The 20,103-nt window shown below is 36.8% G+C and overlaps 1 protein-coding gene across 4 annotated transcripts in view; it reads right to left on the bottom strand.

Moving 5' to 3' along the window:
* The window catches only part of LOC115031564 (uncharacterized), a 199,217-nt gene that overhangs the window by 33,393 nt on the left and 145,721 nt on the right, over positions 1–20,103 (bottom strand). For all 4 annotated transcript variants that reach the window (XM_085841685.1, XM_085841686.1, XM_085841687.1 and 1 more), the window contains 2 exons: positions 17,047–17,137; positions 11,199–11,313 (listed from right to left, as the gene is read on the bottom strand). The gene's annotated coding sequence lies outside the window, so the exon portion shown is untranslated. The remainder of the gene's footprint in view (positions 1–11,198; positions 11,314–17,046; positions 17,138–20,103) is intronic.

Here is a 20,103-nt window from a genome sequence, read left to right as displayed (position 1 = left end):
CATTCAGCTATTTACCACATAATACACTGTGTGTTAAATTATAATAATTGTAAACAAACATGAAGAGGAGCTTATTTTTAAAAAGTAATCTCCAAAATCTAGGCATACTTTAATAATTTCTTTATGTGTGCATACCTGTGTGTTTTCATCTGCAGAGATTCATGTTGTATATATGAGCACAGTGTCCATTTGAGAATTTATAGAATTGTTTCTAAGATGTCGTTATTTTCTAAACATTTATCTTAATATTCATGCATCATATGATGTGTTAAAAATACAAACATTACATACAATATATTAAGGTTATACATGTCTATAACTAATAATCCACTACCACATAATTTGACTGCAGTTTAATACAAACTCAGCCGAATTATCACTGTTGATATGTGCTCAGGTGCAGAGAAGTCTACAGGAGCATAAGTACCCTCTGTTGCTAATCTTCCCCCAAAATACTCTCTGCAACAATTTCATCAATTGCCAACAAGTACTGAAAGTTTCTTCTATCCCAAATCTGATGCCTTCATGTAAAGTTATCCTCATTTTTAACTTTATATTTCACATATTTGACAGAAAATTTAAGAGTTATGACTGGGTTTCAACTGCTTCCCTCTGGGAAGCACATATGTGGCTGAAGACAATGATCACCTGAGACTCTTATACCCTCGATATCACAAGTGAACCAACCTTCCTACAAAGTACACTCCTGTACTGACTATAGTTTCCAATGATCCCTAATTTTCATTCCTTTGAGGAGCAGTAATTTGTATTAACAGTTTCAAATATATACCCTGGTTTTTATTTTGCATTCCTCATGATTTGTTATTTTTAATGGCTGAAAATTTATTTTTGTTTGAAGTAAGTAGAATATGCTCCCAAATAATAATTAAAGAATGCAATTATTCAATTATTACTAAATAAATAACACAAGATAATAGTAAGAATTATTTGGGGTCCCCAGTAGGTCACCCAAAGAAAAAGTTAGAGAAAGGACTGAAGAAATTCCAGGGGTTTGCAATGTTATAGGATTAACAATAATATCAACCAACCAGACCCACAGAGCTCCCAGGGACTTAACCACCAACCAAGGAGTACACATGGAAAGACCATGGCTCCAGCTGCAATGTAGCAGAGGATGGCCTTGTCAGGTATCAGTGGGAGGAGAGGCCCTTGCTCCTGTAAAGGCTCAATGCCCAAGTGTAGGGGAATTTGAGGGCAGAGAGGTTGGAGTGGGTTGGTGGGTGACAGAACACCCTCATAGAAGCAGAGGGAGAGGGGAGGAATAGGTGAATCTGTAATTTTAGTGATGACTATTTTTTGTTAGATAACAAACTGCAGTGCTCTTTCTTTTAGAAGTTTATCTTATGATCACATATCTCTTTAGGTGTCTAAAATACTATACTGATTTTGAGGTCCTGGGCTATTCAGATACTCATTAATATATGGATTGTCATAACAAAAGTTTAACAAAAGGTTATGGCAATCAATTCACACAACTAATGATGTATATTGATCATATGTAATTTATGTCTGAAAATGAACATATATATATATATATATATCAGCAATGAGTGAAATTGGCATGAACTTTAAAGAGAATCAATATACTATTTGGGAGGGATAGTAGAAAATTCTATATGAAAAAATTGTATTAAAATCCCCCCAAAATACATGAAATAATTTAAATAGCAGAGATATAAAGAATACCGGACCTTCAACTTAACATTTGAAAAAAAATCCTGTATAATTTCACCTATATTCTCGCTGAGTAAAAAATACGTTTATTGAGCTAATGTATAATACACAGGAAATGGGCAATTTTTTACTGTGTTTAATGTGATGCAAAGGTTGAACCACGAAGTCATTATACAGCACAAATTATGACACCCCCACAGGTAGACTAATGAGCTCACATTTAGGGAGTTCCTTTGGTAACATACTCAAGCCTTTTCCTAAGGTGACATGAAGCTATATTTGAGTTGCATAGAAATATAGGGACATATAGTGGTAGGATATTCTGACTGAAAAAAAAAGGAGCAGTTTCAAAGGATTTAAAAAAAAAAATGTGTGTGAAACTAAAGTGGGAGGAAATACTCCTATTTCTAGATACAGCTTCCTTCTGAGATTAATCAGGATAAGACAATGTGATATATACATAAAAGGCAAAGGTTTCGCTATAAAACTGAACCATGTAGATAACTCTGCACAATAAAGTTGCATTTTATTCTGTTGCAACTGCTGGATCACAGGCATCTTCCCGTCTCATATTCAGTATAAGTATTACCCAACTTTCCCCCCTATATACCATGCCTGCGAAGATATATACGTGACAAAGAAATCATTTGTAGTTCTTTTCTGATTCCTTTATGCTTCTTTCTTATTTGATATTTTATTTATTTATATTTCAAATGTTATCCCCTTTCCTGGTTTCCCATCTGCAAACCCCTTATCCCATCCCCTCTTACCCGGCTTCTATGAGGGTGCTCCCCCACACAGCCACCCATTCTGCCCCACCATCCTGGCATTCCTTTACACTGCAACATCAACCCTGCACAGGACCAAGGGTCTCACCTGCTATTGGTGACATATGAGGCCTCCTCAGCTCCTTAGTTCTTCCCTTAACACTTCTATTACGGTCCCTGTGCTCAGTCTGATGGTGGAATGCAAGTATCCACATCTGTATTGGTCAGGATCTGGCAGAGCCTCTCAGGAGACAGCTATATCAGGCTCTTGTCAACATACACTTCTTGGCAATCACAATAGTGCCTGCATTTGGTGAATGTATACGGGATGGTTCCCCATTTGGTTCAGACTCTGGATCGCCTTTCCTTCAGTATCTGCTCCACGCTTTGTCCCTGGATTTCTTTTAGACAGGAGCAATTATGGTTTAAAAATTTGGAGATGGGTGGGTAGCCCTATCCCTTACACTGGGGCCCATGGATAACCTCTGGATATGGTCTTGACAGGTTATCCCTCGACTTTGTAGGGTACCTCAGCTAATATCACCCCCATGGAGTCCTGAGAGGCTCTTGCCTTGTTGGTGTCAATGACTTTTTGGTTCCTATATCCAGTTCCCCTTCCCCCAATGCTATACACACCTGTTCAATTTCCTGAACTTCTGTACACCTCCTCCATTTCTTCCCATATCTGATTCTTCCTCTATTTTCACCTCCACCTCTTCTCATCCTCCAAATTTTCTCTCACATTCTATTTCCCTTGATAATTTTATTCGCCCTTCTAAGTCGGACTGAAATATCCATCAACTCTTTGGTCTTCCTCCCTCTTGAGCTTCATGGGGTCCTTGATTTTTACCATATGTATTTCATACTCTTTGCCTGCTATCAACTTACTATTGAGTACATACCATGTGTGGTCTTCTGTGACTGAGTTACCTAACTCAGGATAATATTTTCTAGATCCATCCATTTGCCTATGAATTTCATGAGGTCATTGTTTTTAATAATTGAGTATTATTCCATTGTATAAATATACCACATTTTATTTATCAATTCCTCTGTTGAGGGACATCTGAGTTGTTCCCAGTTTCTGGCTATTATAAATATGGCTGTTATGAACATAGTGAAGCACGTGTCTCGATAACATGTTGAAGCATATTCTGGGTATATACACAGGAGTGGTATAACTGGATCCTCAGGTAGTAGTTAATTTTCTGAGTATTTGCAAGACTGATTTCCAGAGTGGTTGTACTAGATTGCAATCCCATCAGCAATGGAGTAGTGTTCCTCTTTCTTTATGTCCTTACCAGCATCTTCTATCACCTGAGTTTTTGATCTTAGCCATTCGGACTGGTGTGAGTTGTAATCTCAGAGTAGTTTTGATTTGAATTTCCCTGATGACTAAGCATTTTGAATATTTCTTTAAGTGCTTCTCTGCCATATACATGTCTCTAAGTCATGTTATAAGCACATGAGTTGCACACATGTCCAAAGAAATAATGATGACAGAAATAGCAATCTTTACCAAGATGTAAATTGACGCCCTCCTGGAAATATCTGGGGACACACATTGCTTGGAAAACTGGAAAAAAATATTAGATTATTTGTGCCTGGAAATGAAAGCCTTCCCCTTTACTTTTTCTTTATAAGAGCATTATGTCTTCCTACAGATAGTCCTGTATTTTCTCATGTTCTTACACAAGAGAAACAACTTAGAGAATTTTTAAAATATAGCAATTTACAGATCTTCTTGTGTATCAGATTTTCCATTTTCTTCTTCCTATGAAAATTGCTCATGTAAATATTTGATCTATCTACAAAGGGGCAGAGAAAGAAAGAGGAACAATGCAGGTAATGGTGGTGCATTTCCTTCTCCTATATCTTAGTCTACATTTAATCTGATAGCTATCCTGACAAGAGTGTATAGTCACTGTGATCTTATTTGTCCTGTGATGTGGTGAGAGGAAAGAGTGTATTTTCTATGATTACACATGACACAAAACACTAACTAATTCACTTCCACTACTGTAATCTTCCTTTGCCCATGTAAACAGTTTGTACTTTCCTTTGGGGTCCTTGTTTCTGGGTCTCTGTAGATGAAACTAAACAAGGTTATTTTATAATAGCTTTCCTTGAACATTAGTTTGTCTTTTGAACCACAGAAAGTTAGAACTAAAACCCATTTCATGCATTTTTTAATACATGTTAAATGAAGATGCTGTTACATTTTAACCACATCTAATTCCAAATTCCATGTCTAATAGATTTCCAGTGATCAATTACTCATTCCACTTCAAGGAGTCAAAGCTCAGATTTAAGAAAACAAAAACAAAAACAAACAAACAAATAAACAATAAACAGTGGCACTTAGTTTCTACCTTATTGTTGTATTGTTTAATCATCCATGGTATGACCTGGTATAATCTGGAAGATATCATCTTGTGTTCCTTTCAAGAAATCCACTTTGTGCTTTGCCTCTTCTTCATTCTAAACAACTAGTTATGCAAATTTTCCCTGTATTAATCTGCTGTGAAAATAGTTTCAATTAGAGAAACAAATCCACAGAAGTTTGAAATTTGATATCACACAAGTAAGAATGAAAAATATGAACAAAAAATTGACAGCAAATGCCTTGGTGTATGTGGGAAAGGGGAACAATCACTCACTGTAGTCGTGATAAGAAAGTGGTACAATTTAGTTTTAAATCAGTATGCAGAATTATAAAAACTAAATATAAATATCTCATGTTACAGTTATGTCACTCTGTTAAATGGCCAAAGGTACTCAATAGACTTTGGCATTGTTTCTCCCTTGATTATGTTTACTAGTTATATATTCTCAACAGACAGAATATGAAACAATCTAACTGTGTCCCAGTCGGTAAAAGCATAATGAAAAAAAGAGTAATTTTTCAATGTGAATAACAATAAAAGTAATATGTTATAATAGAGAGACAAAACTAGAAAAGTTCATAGTGAGTTTATTGATGGTAATCTAAACCATCAGTGACAAATGCAAATTGTTTTGTCTCATTGGAGGCTTCAAGGTGCAGCCCTTTATATCAGCACACCCAAACAAGGGTATATACAAGAACAATAAAATTAAAACGGGACAATCACCACAATTACCTGGGTGAAGAATAGAAAGAGGAATAGTGTGGAGCATACTGGTTTTCACAAACAAGGGTAACTGCAAGAACAATGAAATTGAAAAGGGATTCCTAGCATGGTGGTACAGGCCTTTCATCCCAGAACTCGGGAGGCAGAGGCAGGCAGATTTCTGAGTTCGAGGCCATCCTGGTCTACAAAGTGAGTTCTAGGACAGCAGGACAGCAATGGCTATACAGAGAAACCCTGTCTCGAAAACAAACAAACAAACAAACGAAAAACAAAAATCAAACAAACAAACAAACAAAAGAACAGGGACAATTACTTGGGTGAAGAACAGAGAGAGTAATAATTTGGAGCATACTAGTTTTCATGTTATCTGGTGTAAATATAGATTAACAAAACAGGGAAAAATTCATCAGAATGTCAACTTTCTACCTAAAAATTCCTATAATAAATAAACATTATTTATTAGATAATCACATACTTTTCAAATGAAATATTCCATATATGATCTAAAAAATGCTTCTTAAAAGGCCCTTAGACCATCTAACACATAAATGTGGAAAAATACAACAAATTAATATTCAGAGGCAAAGTGGAGCACAGTCAACAAATTATTTGATAAAACATCTCCTGCATCTAAATCTAGGTGGTAATTGTTGAAGAGGGACAAGAAAGATGATAAAATCTATGATATGAGACCATTTCTGTAAGATTATGTCTTCTATTAATAGCAGGAAATACACTGAGAAAGTTGATTTTCAAAATATTTCAAACTCTTAAATAATGCTGAAAACAAGAGACATAGTTTTCTAGAAAACAAAAAAAAAACAACCAATTGATTATCCAACAGAAAATGATTAGCCCTAAAACCATACAAACTAAAAGAACTGTATTTACATTTTTAAGAATAAATGTGTACATGTGTTAAGATATATATATACATATATATATATATGTGTGTGTGTATATGTATATATATATATATATATATATATATATATAATCATAATTAAATGAAAATAAGCAATGTATATGAATAGGAGCAAAGAATACTATATTGGAGGGTAGAAGAGAGAAAGAGGAAATAAAACTGTATTATTATCCCAAAAGCAAAGCAAAAGAAATTAAAAAAAAAAAAGAAACTTTCCACCAAATAGTGGTAAAATCAATGTATACCCCTTGCCCATCTATGGATGCATGCTTAAAGACATTGAAATGACCACATGGATCTATATTTAGAAGTTAGGGAAAAGAATGACAGAGATGAAGGGGCTTGCTATTCCATAGGAAGAAAAACAATATCAAACAACCAGACCCCTCAAATCTCCAAAGGGACTAAATCACCAATTAAAGAGTATATACAGGGAGGCTTGAGCATATGATTTCCTTATTTGGCATCATTGGGAGCATAGCAACTCAGTCCTGTAGAGGTTCAATGACCCAGTGTAGGGAAATGTTATGGGGCTGATACAGGAGTGGGTAATGGATGGAAGAGCAGCCACATAGAAGCAGGGGAGAGGGAGGAGATAGGGGGTTTGTGGAGGGGAAACTGAGAAGGGGGGTGTACTGGTTAGTTTTGTGTCAACTTGACACAGCTGAAGTTATCACAGAGAAAGGACCTTCAGTTGAGGAAATGCCTCCATGAGATCCAACTGTAAGGCATTTTCTCAATTAGTGATCAAGGGGGAAAGGCCCCTTGTGGGTGGGACCATCTCTGGGCTGGTAGTCTTGAGTTCTATAAGAGAGCAGGCTGAGCAAGCCAGAGGATGCAAGCCAGTAAAGAACATCCCTCCATGACCTCTGCATCAGCTCCTGCTTTCTGACCTGCTTGAGTTCCAGTCCTGACTTCCTTTGGTGATGAACAGCAGCATGGAAGTGTAAGCCGAATAAACCCTTTCCTCCCCAACTTGCTTTTTGGTCATGATGTTTGTGTAGGAATAGAAACCCTGACTAAGACAGGGGATTATATTTGAAAGTTAAATAAATAAAATAACACATAATAGTGAAAAAAAGTGAAATCTTCCAAGGTTCACACTATGTAACTTATGAGTTTATGAGGAAACTGACAGAGGATTTATAATTTGTTATTTTCAGGGCTGTGTGCTCAGGAAATCATTACCCAGCAAGGATGATGACTTTCTCATACATTAAATGAGACAGCCAAGCTCTGATACTAGACTTGTTCTATATTTTCTAACATTTTAAAAGGCTGCACACTTTAAGTGTGTATTTCCCTACAATAATATTTGAACATGTGGATACTAGAGTAAGGATCCCCTGCCTTTCTTGTCATTTAATGAGGCCATGAAAACAAACTTCAAACCCAGCTATGGTTTCTATTTACCAGGTGGCACAGATAATTGATATAGATGGCTGCTGTTTGATTTGGAATAGAGTAATAAACAGAACTTTGGTCTTTTGCTATATTTCTTCCTTTTTAGCTCCCCGTTTTCTCAACATTCTCTGAGCATTAGATAATGTTAAATAAATGACACATGATTTTTACACTATTGTGTTTACTGAATGCTGAAGAACATTTTGACATCATTGTCTCTGGAAAATAATTATTGAAAATCTGTTGAATCTTTTTATACGAAGAAAGGTGGTATTAGCACAAATAAATGTGCCAAATTCTCATGATATAGTCCACAGAACTACGAAAAAAGTTTAACAAGCTGAAAGGCCAATTGAGGATGCATCAATCACTCTTGGGAGGGAGAAGAATGTAAACACAGGAGCGGGAAGGGTGTGGTGGTTCTTAATGGGAAAGGTAACAAAGAAGGGGAAGAGGGGAAGATGATCAGATATTGTGTTGGAGGAAAAAGGATTGAAGCTATAAGGGCAAAGATAAAGGATGGAAATAGTAAATACTGTGACATATGTGGTGGTAGAGAGAATTTCAGGACGCAAAGGGAAGGAACATAGATAAAATGCCCTAAAGTAGGGAGAGAGAAGTTGTAGAGCCCACATCCACCAGAAAGGCAGGGCATCAATTGAGGGATAAGGTTGACATGTCACAGTCAAAAACTCTGATCCATTTTTTTTTCTCTGAAAGAACCACAGGGATAAAATGGAGAAGAGACTGAGGAAAAGATGGTCCAATGACAGGCAAAATGAGGGATCCAGCCCAAGGGGAGATCCAAAGGCCTGACAGTATTACTAAGATTATAGAGTCCTCACAAAAAGGGGTCTGTCATGACTGCACTACTAAACACCCAAAAAAGCAGCTGAAAGAATCAGATGCAGAATTTACATCCAACCAATGGGCTGCTGACCCCTGTGGTTCAATTAGGGAAAAGCTGGAAGAAGCTGAGGAAGTGGTGAACCTGTAAGAGGGCCAGCAGTCTCTATTATCAAGGAACCCAAGGTCTCTCAGATACTGGGTCACCAAACACACAGCATATATCAGCTAATATAAGCCCACCAACACATATAGAGCAGAGCACTCTCGGGTCTGGGTTTAGTCACAGAAGGCACACCAAACCCTTAGGAAACTTGAGGTCCCAGGGAGTGGGGAGATCTGGTGGGATGGGGGATGTGGTGATATTCTCATATAGAAGGCAGGTGGGGAGGTGGTATGGGATGTGGTAGAGTGAGATGCAGGACCAGGAGGGGGTGAAATCTGGAGTGTAAAAAAAAAAAAGTATAATAAAAATGAAAATAAATAAACAATGGTGATTTAAATAATGAAAGTTAAGAAAAGGACACCTGAAATAATAGATGTGGAATATAGTAATATGAGAATGAACACCAATTTTATCTTATATTACATTTAAAAAATCAATATCAGATGATTCTTCACTGGAGACTATGACTTCATTATTCACAAGTAATTGCATAAATGGCCCATATCAATAAACATCAATACTTTACTCAACCAGAATGAAATTTGATCCAGTAAGGAATTTATTGCTATGTAAAACCCAAATAACTTGACTGCACTTAATAGCAAATGCATATAGATGGGAAAGTCGAACTATGAAACATGGAAGACTCCTAAATGACTATAATTTGAATTTAGTGATGTCTTAGTGGTACCTATAGAGGATATATGAGCATTATCCCAATGTATATTTTATACTAGTCCTATATTTACATAACCAAGCCCCTCATCCACAACTATGAGAATCCTGAGAAACAGAACCTTTCTTCCATTCAGTCCAGGAATGTAATCAATCAATTTGATAATAGAATTTATTCATTTATAATCCTTCCTCTAAGGAATGGGAGAAGAAAACTACTATGGAGGCAACACATTATTATCAAGTCCATTCACAATTTAAAACATGAGGGCCTAAGCAATTATCTGCTTTTTATAGGTGTGCACTTTCTACACTAACAGGCAAAGACTATTGTCAACTTTTTAGGCATCACTTGTTCAACACCAAATAGACCTCCCAAAAATTTTGTCTTTAACCATTTTCAGCTAATATTCCCCACTTGGTTATTCAGATGCACATTCATTTCTCTTGATGAGCCCCCAAATCTGATAAATCCTCAAAGTTTGTCATTATGATACCTACAGAGAAATGAAAAAAAAAATACTGAAGTTGGTTAGAAAAATAAGGCCAGTAATCCACAACCCTATAATTAACTACGGAATTACCAGGACAACAGAGATAATAAACTTGGTAAAGACTTTGCTAAGAAAATTTTCTGTTCTAAGCAAATGTTAATTAGTTAAAACCTACTGATTAGCCAACATTAAATGTAGTCCAAGTATGATAGAACATGACAGAATCAACCTATTAGCATCAAATGATTCTTCCACATATCAAAATGTAGATGAAAATAAATGCAACCTAGGCTATTCCACTCTGAACAAGAAAAGAGACTTAAATTTTATAAAATTTTCACAGAACACACAAGTGCCACAGGATGATATCTAAGAAACATAAGTAATTAAATTATTCAGTAATGCTAAATAGTGATTAAGGCAAAGCAATACTACTAAAGTAATATACAAACTATGACTCATGGAAACAGAGTGGTGAGTGGGAACTTTAGTATGTTGAGATTCAAAAGTCAAAAACAAAAGAAAAATAATAAGAAAAAAGAATAGAAATTCTTTTATGTTAAGCTTTTTCATTGCAGTATGTACAAAATCTGTGGCTTTAATGTTCTTAAAGAGTGATGTGTACATATGTGTAAGTATGAACATAAAACTATGTTTATCCCCAACAATAACAATATAAACCTGATGTTAGAATTTGGATTGAAATGTAATGTGAAATATCTGAGACCTTTGATGTTAGCAAAATGATCACAAAGGAGAATTGCAGTGTTAGGGTTATAACACTCTCAGAGGGCATTGGCAAAATAGGTAAGATGATGTCAGAGAATGTTCCAGAATGTCTCATGGTGTCACGTGAGAATAGATATCCTGATATAAAAATCCTTTACAGATATGATCCCCCAAAGCAAGTTATAGAGCAACAGGTTTCCTGCCTCTGTCAAATACTGAAGGCTGAACTAATACATCATCCTTGCAGATGAAGCAGAACTCCAAGGCTGAGTCCTGAACTATAGATCATAAAAATGAGACAATGACCATAAACAACAACAAATACATTGCATAGAAAAGAGGAGCAGTTTCATTCAGAGCATGTGAAGAATCATAGCAAGTTACCTGACCATGATGACGTTTTCTTTTCCCTTTCATCTGCAAATTTCCAGAGCACTCCTTCTTCTCCAAGAAGCAGCTTGTTGTCAATCTGCAGGAAGCACCTGGTCCTTACTGAGAGCTAGACAACAACCAGGAATATTACTCGAAAAAATTTTATGTGAGTAGATTTCTTTAGCTGTGGTTGTAGCTGACTGGCTGAGTATACGTAGCAAATAGAGAAAAGGTTTCGGACCAATCAGGAGAGACATCTCAAATATGATAAAAAAGGCAAAAGCCTGTTGTTACCATGGAGATTTTTCCAACAAAGCTCCTCCATCTTTTCTCCCCCCTCCATGTCTGTTGCACCAGGAATAAAAATGACAGAGAACTATGAGGAGAAAGACCAAATTTTACGTAGCCATTCTTTGTTTTCTGGCTCTAATCAAAAGCATAGAAAATTGTCCAGTAATGCCTGTGCCTTTGTGACTGAATCTGGCTAAGTGTGTCTATAATAAAGCCTCCATTTGTGTCTCGGGACTGCTGCTTGTAATCAAGGCCTGTCACGTGCACACACGAGGTAAACCTTTGTAATCTTCCTGTGCCAATATCATGAGGAGCAATGGTTATTTGGAAATTTATAACACTAGTTGATATATTTATGCAGATTACAACTTAAAAACAATACACTTTAATTACCTAAGGGCATAGTTTTGTCCAGTTTAATCAAGCAATTATCAAAGACATAACACATTGCATGCTAAATTATGATGGTAAACAAATATGAAGAGGAGTTTATTTTAGAAAAGCAATATGCAAAACAGATATACTATAATCATTTCTTTGTGTGTACACATATTTGTCTTTTTATGCAGAGAGGCAGATTGTGTATATTGGTATGGTTTCTATTTAATTATTTGTAGAATTGTTATTGAGATGTAATTATTTTCTAAACATTTTACTTAATATTCAAATTTCATAGAATGTCTTTAAAAATATAACCATTGTATACAATACATTAAGGTTATCCATAGTATCTATAACAAATAATATATTGCCACTCAATTCAAATTCTTTATTTATGCATATTCTTTTGAAAAATGTTTTATTAGATATTTTCTTCATTTACTTTTCAAATGCTATCCCTATACGCTCTCCCTGCCCTGCTCCCCAAACCCACTCCCACTTCCTATCCCTGGCATTTCCCTGTATTCTAGCGTATAATCTTCACAAGATATAGGGCCTCTCCTCCAAAAATGGCCAACTAGGCCATCTTCTGCTACATATGCAGCTAAAGACATGAGCACTGGGGGAACTGGTTAGTTCATATTGTTGTTCCTCCTATAATGTTGCAGAACCCTTCTGCTTGTTGGGTACTTTCTTTAGCCCCTCCATTGGGGGCCTTGTGTTCCATCCAATAGATAACTCTGAGCATCCTCTTTTGTATTTGCCAGGCATTGGCATAGCCTCATAAGAGACAGCTATATTAGGGCCCTAGCAGTAAATTCTTGCTGGCATATGCAATAATGTCTGGGTTTGGTGGCTGTTGATGGGATTGGTCCCCAGGTGGGGCAGTCTCTGGATGGTCCTTCCTTCCGGATCAGCTCCATACTTTGTCTCTGAAACTCCCTCCATGCATATTTTGTTCCCCATTCTAGGAGGAACGAAGTATCCACACTTTGGTCTTCCTTCTTCTTGATTGTAATGGGTTTTACATGTTGTAACTTGGTTATTTTAAGTTTCTGGGCTAATATACAATTTTCAGTGAGTGCATATCATGTGAGTTCTTTTGTGATTGAGTTACCTCACTCAGGATTATATCCTTCAGATCCATTCATTTGCCAAAGAATTTCATAAATTTATTCTTTTTAATAGCTGAGTAGTACTCCATTGTATAAATGTACCACATTTTCTGTATCTATTCCTCTTTTGAGGGACATCTGGGTTCTTTCCAGCTTCTGTATATTATAAATAAGGCTGCTATGAACATAGTGGAGCATGTGACTTTATTACAAGTTGGAACATCTTCTGGGGTTGTGTCCACGATGGGTATTGTTGCATCCTCTGGTAGTACTATGTCCAATTTTCTGAAAAACTGCCAGACTGATTTCCAGAGTGGTTTACCAGCTTGCAATACCACAAGCAACTGAAGAGTGTTCCTCTTTCTCCACATCCTCCCAGCTTCTGCTGTCACCTGAATTTTTGATCTTAGCCATTTTGACTGGTGCGAGGTGAAATCACAGGGTTGTTTTGATTTGCCTTTCCCTGATGATTAAGGATGTTGAACATTTTTTTCAGGTGCTTCTAGGCCATTTTGTATTCCTCAGTTGAAAATTCTTTGTTTAGCTCTGTACCCCATTTTTAATGAATTTCTGGAGTCCAGCTTCTTGACTTCTTTGTATATATTGGATATTAGTGCCTTATCAAATTTGGATTAGTAATGATCCTTTCCCAGGCTTTCGTGGCCTTTTTGTTTTATTGACGGTGTCGTTTGCCTTACAGAAGCTTTGCAATTTTATGAGGTCCCATTTGTCAATTCTCAATATTAAAACACAAGCCATTGCTCTCCTGTTCAGGAATTTTTCCCCTGTGCCCATATCTTCAAGGGTTTATCCCACTATCTCCTCTATAAATTTCAGCGTCTCTGGCTTTATGTGGAGTACCTTAATCCACTTAGTCTTAAGCTTTGTACAAGGAGAGAAGAATGGATCAATTTGCATTCTTCTACATGATAAATGCCAGTTGAGTCAGCACCAATTGTTGAAATGCTGTCTTTTTTTCCACTGAATGGTTTTAGCTTTTTTGTCAAAGATAAAGTGAACATAGGTGTGTGGGTTTATTTCTGGGTCTTCAATTTTATTCCAGTGATCAAAGTGCCTGTCAATGTACCAATACCATGCAGTTTTTATCGCAATTGTTCTGTAGTATATCTTGAAGTCAGGGATGGTGATTCTACCAAAGGTTCTTTTATTGTTGAGAATAGTTTTAGCAATCCTAGTTTTTTTGTTTTGTTTTGTTTGTTTGTTTTGTTTTTCCAGATGAATTAGCAAATTGCCCTTTCTAACTCAGTTAAGAATTGAGTTGGAATTTTGATGGGGGTTACATTGGATCTGTAGATTGCTTTTGACAAGATAGCCATTTTGACTTTGTTAATCCTGCCAATCCAGGAACATGGGAGATCTTTCCATCTTCTGAGATCTTCTTCAATTTCTTTCTTCAGAGACTTGAAATTCTTATCATACAGATCTTTCACTTGCTTGCTTAGAGTCACACCGAGGTATTTAATATTTCTTGTGACTATTGTGAAGGGTGTTGTTTCCATAATTTTTTTCTAACACTGTTTATCATTTGAGTAGTGAAAGGCCACTTATTTGTTTGAGTTAATTTCATATTCAGCTACTTCACTGAAGCTTTTTTATCAGGTTTAGGAGTTCTCTGGTGGAAACTTTATGGTCACTTATATACTATCATAACATCTGCAAATAGTGATATTTAGCTTTCTTCCTTTCCAATTTGTATCCCCTTCATCTCCTTTTGTTGTCTAATTGCTCTGGCTAGGACTTCAAGTACTATACTGAATAGGTAGGGAGAAAGTGGGCAGCATTGTCTAGTCCCTGATTTTAGTGGGATTGCTTCCAGCTTCTCTACATTTACTTTGATGTTGGCTACTGGTTTGCTGTAGGTTGCTTATATTATGTTTAGTTATGAGCCTTGAATTCCAGATCTTTCCAATAGTTTTATCATGGATGGGTGTTGGATTTTGTTAAATGTTTTCTCAGCATCTAATGAGATGATCATGTGTTTTTTTTTTTTTTTTTTTGAGTTTGTTTATATAGTGGATTATGTTGATGGGTTTCCATATGTTAAACCATCCCTGCATCCCTGGGATGAAGCCTATTTGATCATGATGGATGATCATTTTGATGTTTGCTTGGATTTGCTTTTCGTTTTTTTTTTTAATTTTAAATATTTTTATTACATATTTTCCTCAATTACATTTCCAATACTATCCCAAAAGTCCCCCATAGCGCCCCCCACTTCCCTACCCACCCATTCCCATTCTTTTGGCCCTGGCATTTCCCCTGTATTGGGGCATATAAAGTTTGCAAGTCCAATGGGCCTCTCTTTCCAGTGATGGCCGACTAGGCCATCTTTCGATACATATGCAGCTAGAGACAAGAGCTCCGGTTAATTAATCATGTTGTTCCCCCTATAGGGTTGCAGATCCCTTTAACTCCTTGGGTACTTTCTCTAGCTTCTCCATTGGGAGCCCTGTGATCCATCCAATAGCTGACTGTGAGCATCCACTTCTGTGTTTGCTAGGCCCCGGCATAGTCTCACAAGAGACAGCTATATCTGGGCCCTTTCAGCAAAATCTTGCTAGTGTATGCAATGGTGTCAGCGTTTGGAAACTGATTATGGGGTGGATCCCTGGATATGGCAGTCTCTAGATGGTCCATCCTTTCATCACAGCTCCAAACTTTGTCTCTGTAACTCCTTCCATGGGTGTTTTGTTCCCAATTCTAAGAAGGGGCATAGTGTCCATACTTTGGTCTTCATTCTTCTTGAGTTTCATGCGTTTAGCAAATTGTGTCTTATATCTTGGGTATCCTAAGTTTTGGGCTAATATCCACTTATCAGTGAATACATATTGTGTGAGTTCCTTTGTGATTGTGTTACCTCACTCAAGATGATGCCCTCCAGGTCTATCCATTTGGCTAGGAATATCATAAATTCATTCTTTTTAATAGCTGAGTAGTACTCCATAGTGTAAATGTACCATAATTTCTGTATCCATTCCTCTGTTGAGGGGCATCTGGTTTTTTCCAGCTTCTGGCTATTAATACTTGGGGTTAATTTGCTTCCTTTTGTTCTAGAGCTTTTAGGTGCTCTGTCAGGCTGCTAGTATATGCTCCCTCTAGTTTCTTTTTGGAGGCACTCAGAGCTATGAATTCTCATCTGAGGAATTCTTTCATTGTGTCCCATACGTTTTGATATGTTGTGAGTGGGGGGCGCTATGGGGGTCTTTTGGGATAGTATTGGAAATGTAATTGAGGAAAATATGTAATAAAAATATAAAAAAAAAAAAAGTGTAGATTTCCCTACAGTAAATTATTTGAACATGTGGATTCTAGAGTAAGGATCTCCTGCCTTTCTTGTCATTTAATGAGGCCATGAAAATATACTTCAAACCCAGCTATGGTTTCTATTTTCTATTATGTTATTGGCACAGATGATTGATATAGAAGTCTGCTGTTTGTTTTGGAATAGAGTAATAAACAGAACCTCGATCTTTAGCTCTATTTCTTCCTTTTTCAGCTCCCCTTTTTCTCAACATTCTCTGAGTATTAGATAATGTTAAATAAATGGCACATGATTTTCACACTACTGTGTTTTACTGAATGCTGAAGCACATTTTTGACATTATCTCTGGAAAATCATTATTGAAAATCTGTTGGATTTTTCAGTTCAAAGAAAGGTGGTATTAGCACAAACAAATGTGCAACATTCCCAGGATAGAGTTCACAGAAGTAAAAAGGTTTAACAAGCTATATAGCCAAGTGAGGATGCATCAATCCCACTTGGGAGGGAGAAGAAAGCAATCACAGAAGGGGGAAAGGGAGGAAGGGTCCTTATTGGGAAAGCTGACAGGGAGGGGAAGAGGGGAACATGATCAGTTATTGGGAGGGGGGAAAAGGACTGAATCCCTGAGGGCCAACATAAAATATGAAAACAGTCAGCTTCAGAAGGTATGAGGTGGGATTACCCTCCAGAATATACTAGGGACCTGGGAGGTGAGAGTATATCAAGACTCAAATGGAGGGACCTTAAAGAAAATGCCCTAAATTAGGGAGAGAGAAATTTTAGAGCCTACCTCCAGCAGAAAGGCAGGGCTGCAAATGAGGGATAGTGTTCCAATCCCACAGTCAAAAAATCTGATCCATGATTATTCCTCTCTGAAAGAACTACAGGGAAAAATGGAGAGGAGTGTTAGGAAATTGAGGCCAAGGGACAGGCTCATAAAGGACTCAGCTTAAGGGGAGGTTCTAAGGCCTGATACTATTACTGAAGCTATGGAGTGTTCACAAAAGTGGCCTATCATGACTGCACTCCAAAATACCCAACAAGCAGCTGAAAGAGTCAGATGCAAATATTTGCACCCAACCAATAGACAGAAGCTGCTGGCTCCTGTGTTTGAATTAGGGAAAAGCTAGAAGAAGCTGAGGTGAAGGATGACCCTGTATTAGGATAAGCATTCTCAATCAACCTGGACTCCTAATATCTCTCAGAAACTGGACTACCAACCAGGCAGCATATACTAGCTGATATGTGACCCTCAGCACATATAGATCAGAGTACTGTTGGGTCTGTGTTCAGTAGGAGAAAATGCACCTAACCCTCAACAGATTGGAGGCCCCAGGTGGTGGTGTGACCTGGTAGGAGAGAGGGTGTGGAGTTTGGAACATTCTTGTGTGGAAGATGGGTGGGGAGGATGTGCAGGATGGGGAGGAGCAGGCAGAAATAAAATCTGTAGTGTAAAATAATGATTCAATGAAATAAGTAAAAAAAAAATAGGTGAAGCAAATGACAAAGTATTGATAGGTGTGAAATATTGTAATAGCTCATGAGAACAAACATGAGTTTAGGGATTTTATCTGGTACTACATTTAATCAATCAATACCAGGTGATAGTTCACTGGAGACTATGACTTCTTTCTTCACAAGTATTTGTATAAGTGACCTGTAAAAATTAATATTGTTTCATCCAACAGAATGGACATTTAATCTAATAAATCTATTTCCGTGTAAAACTCTTATATCTTGATTGAACTTGATAGCAGATACACATTGACAGGCACTTCTAACTATGAAACATTCAAGATTTCAAAGTGACTAGGATTTGAGCTTCAGTATACCTTCATGGTACCTAAAGAGGATATAGCTCTCTCCCAATGCATACTTATGACTATTCTTATATTTATATATGCATATCCTTCATCCACACTATCAGAATTCTGAGAAACAGAACGTTCCCTTTCATTCAGTCCTGGAATACAACCAATAAATTTGATAACAGATTTTATTCATTTAGAATAATTCCTGCAAGGAATCTGAGAAGAAAACTACTATGAAAGTAGCACATTACTATTGTGTCCATTCACAATTTAAAACACTAGGGCCTAAACAATCATCGGCATTTATTGGTGTGCACTTTCTACAATAACAGACAAAGGCTATTGTAATCATTTCCAGTCAACTTATTTGCTATCACTTGTGCAACACACAATAAACCTTCCAAAAATCCTACTACAAACTCTGTCTTTAACCATTTTCAACAAATATTCCCTGCTTGGATATTCAGATGCACATTCATTTCTTTTGAATGAGTCCCCAAATCTGATAAATCCTCAAAGTTTAGCATCATATTTGATTCATAGAAGAAGAATAAAAATGATGGATAGAACAGTAAGACAAATTACTGAGCCAAAACCCTATAGTTAACTATAGAGTTCTGTGATGGTTTGTATATTCTTGGACCAGGGAGTGGCACCATTTGGAGGTGAGGACTTGTTGGACTAGGTGTGACCTGGTTGGAGTAGGTGGTTGGAGTAGGTGTGTCACTGTGGGCGTGGGCTAAATATTCTCACGCTAGGTGCCTGGAAGTCAGTCTTCCACTAGCAGCCTTTGGATGAAGACATAGAACTCTCAGCTCTGCCTGTGCCATGCCTGCCTGGATGCTGCCATACTCCCACCTTGATGATAATAGACTGAACCACTGAACCTGTAAGACAGCCCCAATTAAATGCTTTGGTCATGGTGTCTGTTCACAGCAATAAAACCCTAACTAAGACAAGTTCCTAGGACAATAGAGATGATAAACTTTGTCAAGATTTTAATAAGAACGTTTTGTGTACCACTCCCTGCTTGTTGCATCAGGAATAAAAACGAAGATGAAGTAGAAGGAGAAAGACCAAAATATTATGTAGTTACTGTTAGGTTTCTGGCTTTAATTATAAACGGAGAAAAACTGTCCAGTAGTGCCTGTGCCTTTCAGCATGTATCTGCCTAATTGTACCTATAATAAAGCTTGCATTTTTTTCCCTAGGGATTGCTGCTTGTAATCAAGGGCTGTCAAATGCACACCATTGTTGACTATTTTTAAATCTTGCTGTGCCAGTATCCTGAGAATCTATGCTTACTTGGAAATGTATCACACTTGTTCATATATTTATGCACATTAAAACTTACACTTGAAATTTCTAAAGACATTCTTGTGTCCAATTTTCTAATACTATTTACCACACAATACACCTTGTCTTAAGTTAAAATAAGGGTAAATAATTATTAAGAGGAGTTTAATTTGGATAATAAAATCCAAAATCTAGAAATATTACAATGATTTCTTTGTGTGTATATGCATGTGTGTGTGTTTATACAGACTGACACATTTTCTATATGAGTACAGTGTCTATATGAGAATTCACAGAATTGTTATTAAAATGTCATTTTGTAAATACTTAACATAATATTCATATTTCATATAGTGTGTTAAAATTAAAACCAAAACATATAATACATTCAGGTTACTCACAATATCTATAATTAATAATCCATGGGCATTTAATTTGATCTCTTTTTAATACAAACTCAGTCGATTTATCAGTTTTGATATGTGCTGAGATGCAGAGAGATCTACAGGAGTACCAGTACCCTCTGATGTTAATCTTCCCTGAAAATATTATTTTCCCTCAACAACCAGTTTATCAAATGCTAACAACTACTGAAAGTTTTTTCCATCCCAAATCTGGTGCCTTCCTGTACAGTTATCCTCAAGTTTCAAGTTTATATTTTGCATACTTGACTGAAATTTTAGGAGATATGACTATGTTTATGCTGTTCCCCTGTGAGAAGCCAACATGTAGCTTTAACA

Source organism: Mus caroli, unplaced genomic scaffold, assembly GCF_978045245.1.
Source record: "Mus caroli unplaced genomic scaffold, Mus_caroli_1 scaffold_8, whole genome shotgun sequence".
NCBI lineage: Eukaryota > Metazoa > Chordata > Mammalia > Rodentia > Muridae > Mus > Mus caroli.
This window is presented reverse-complemented; position numbering and strand designations above follow the sequence as displayed.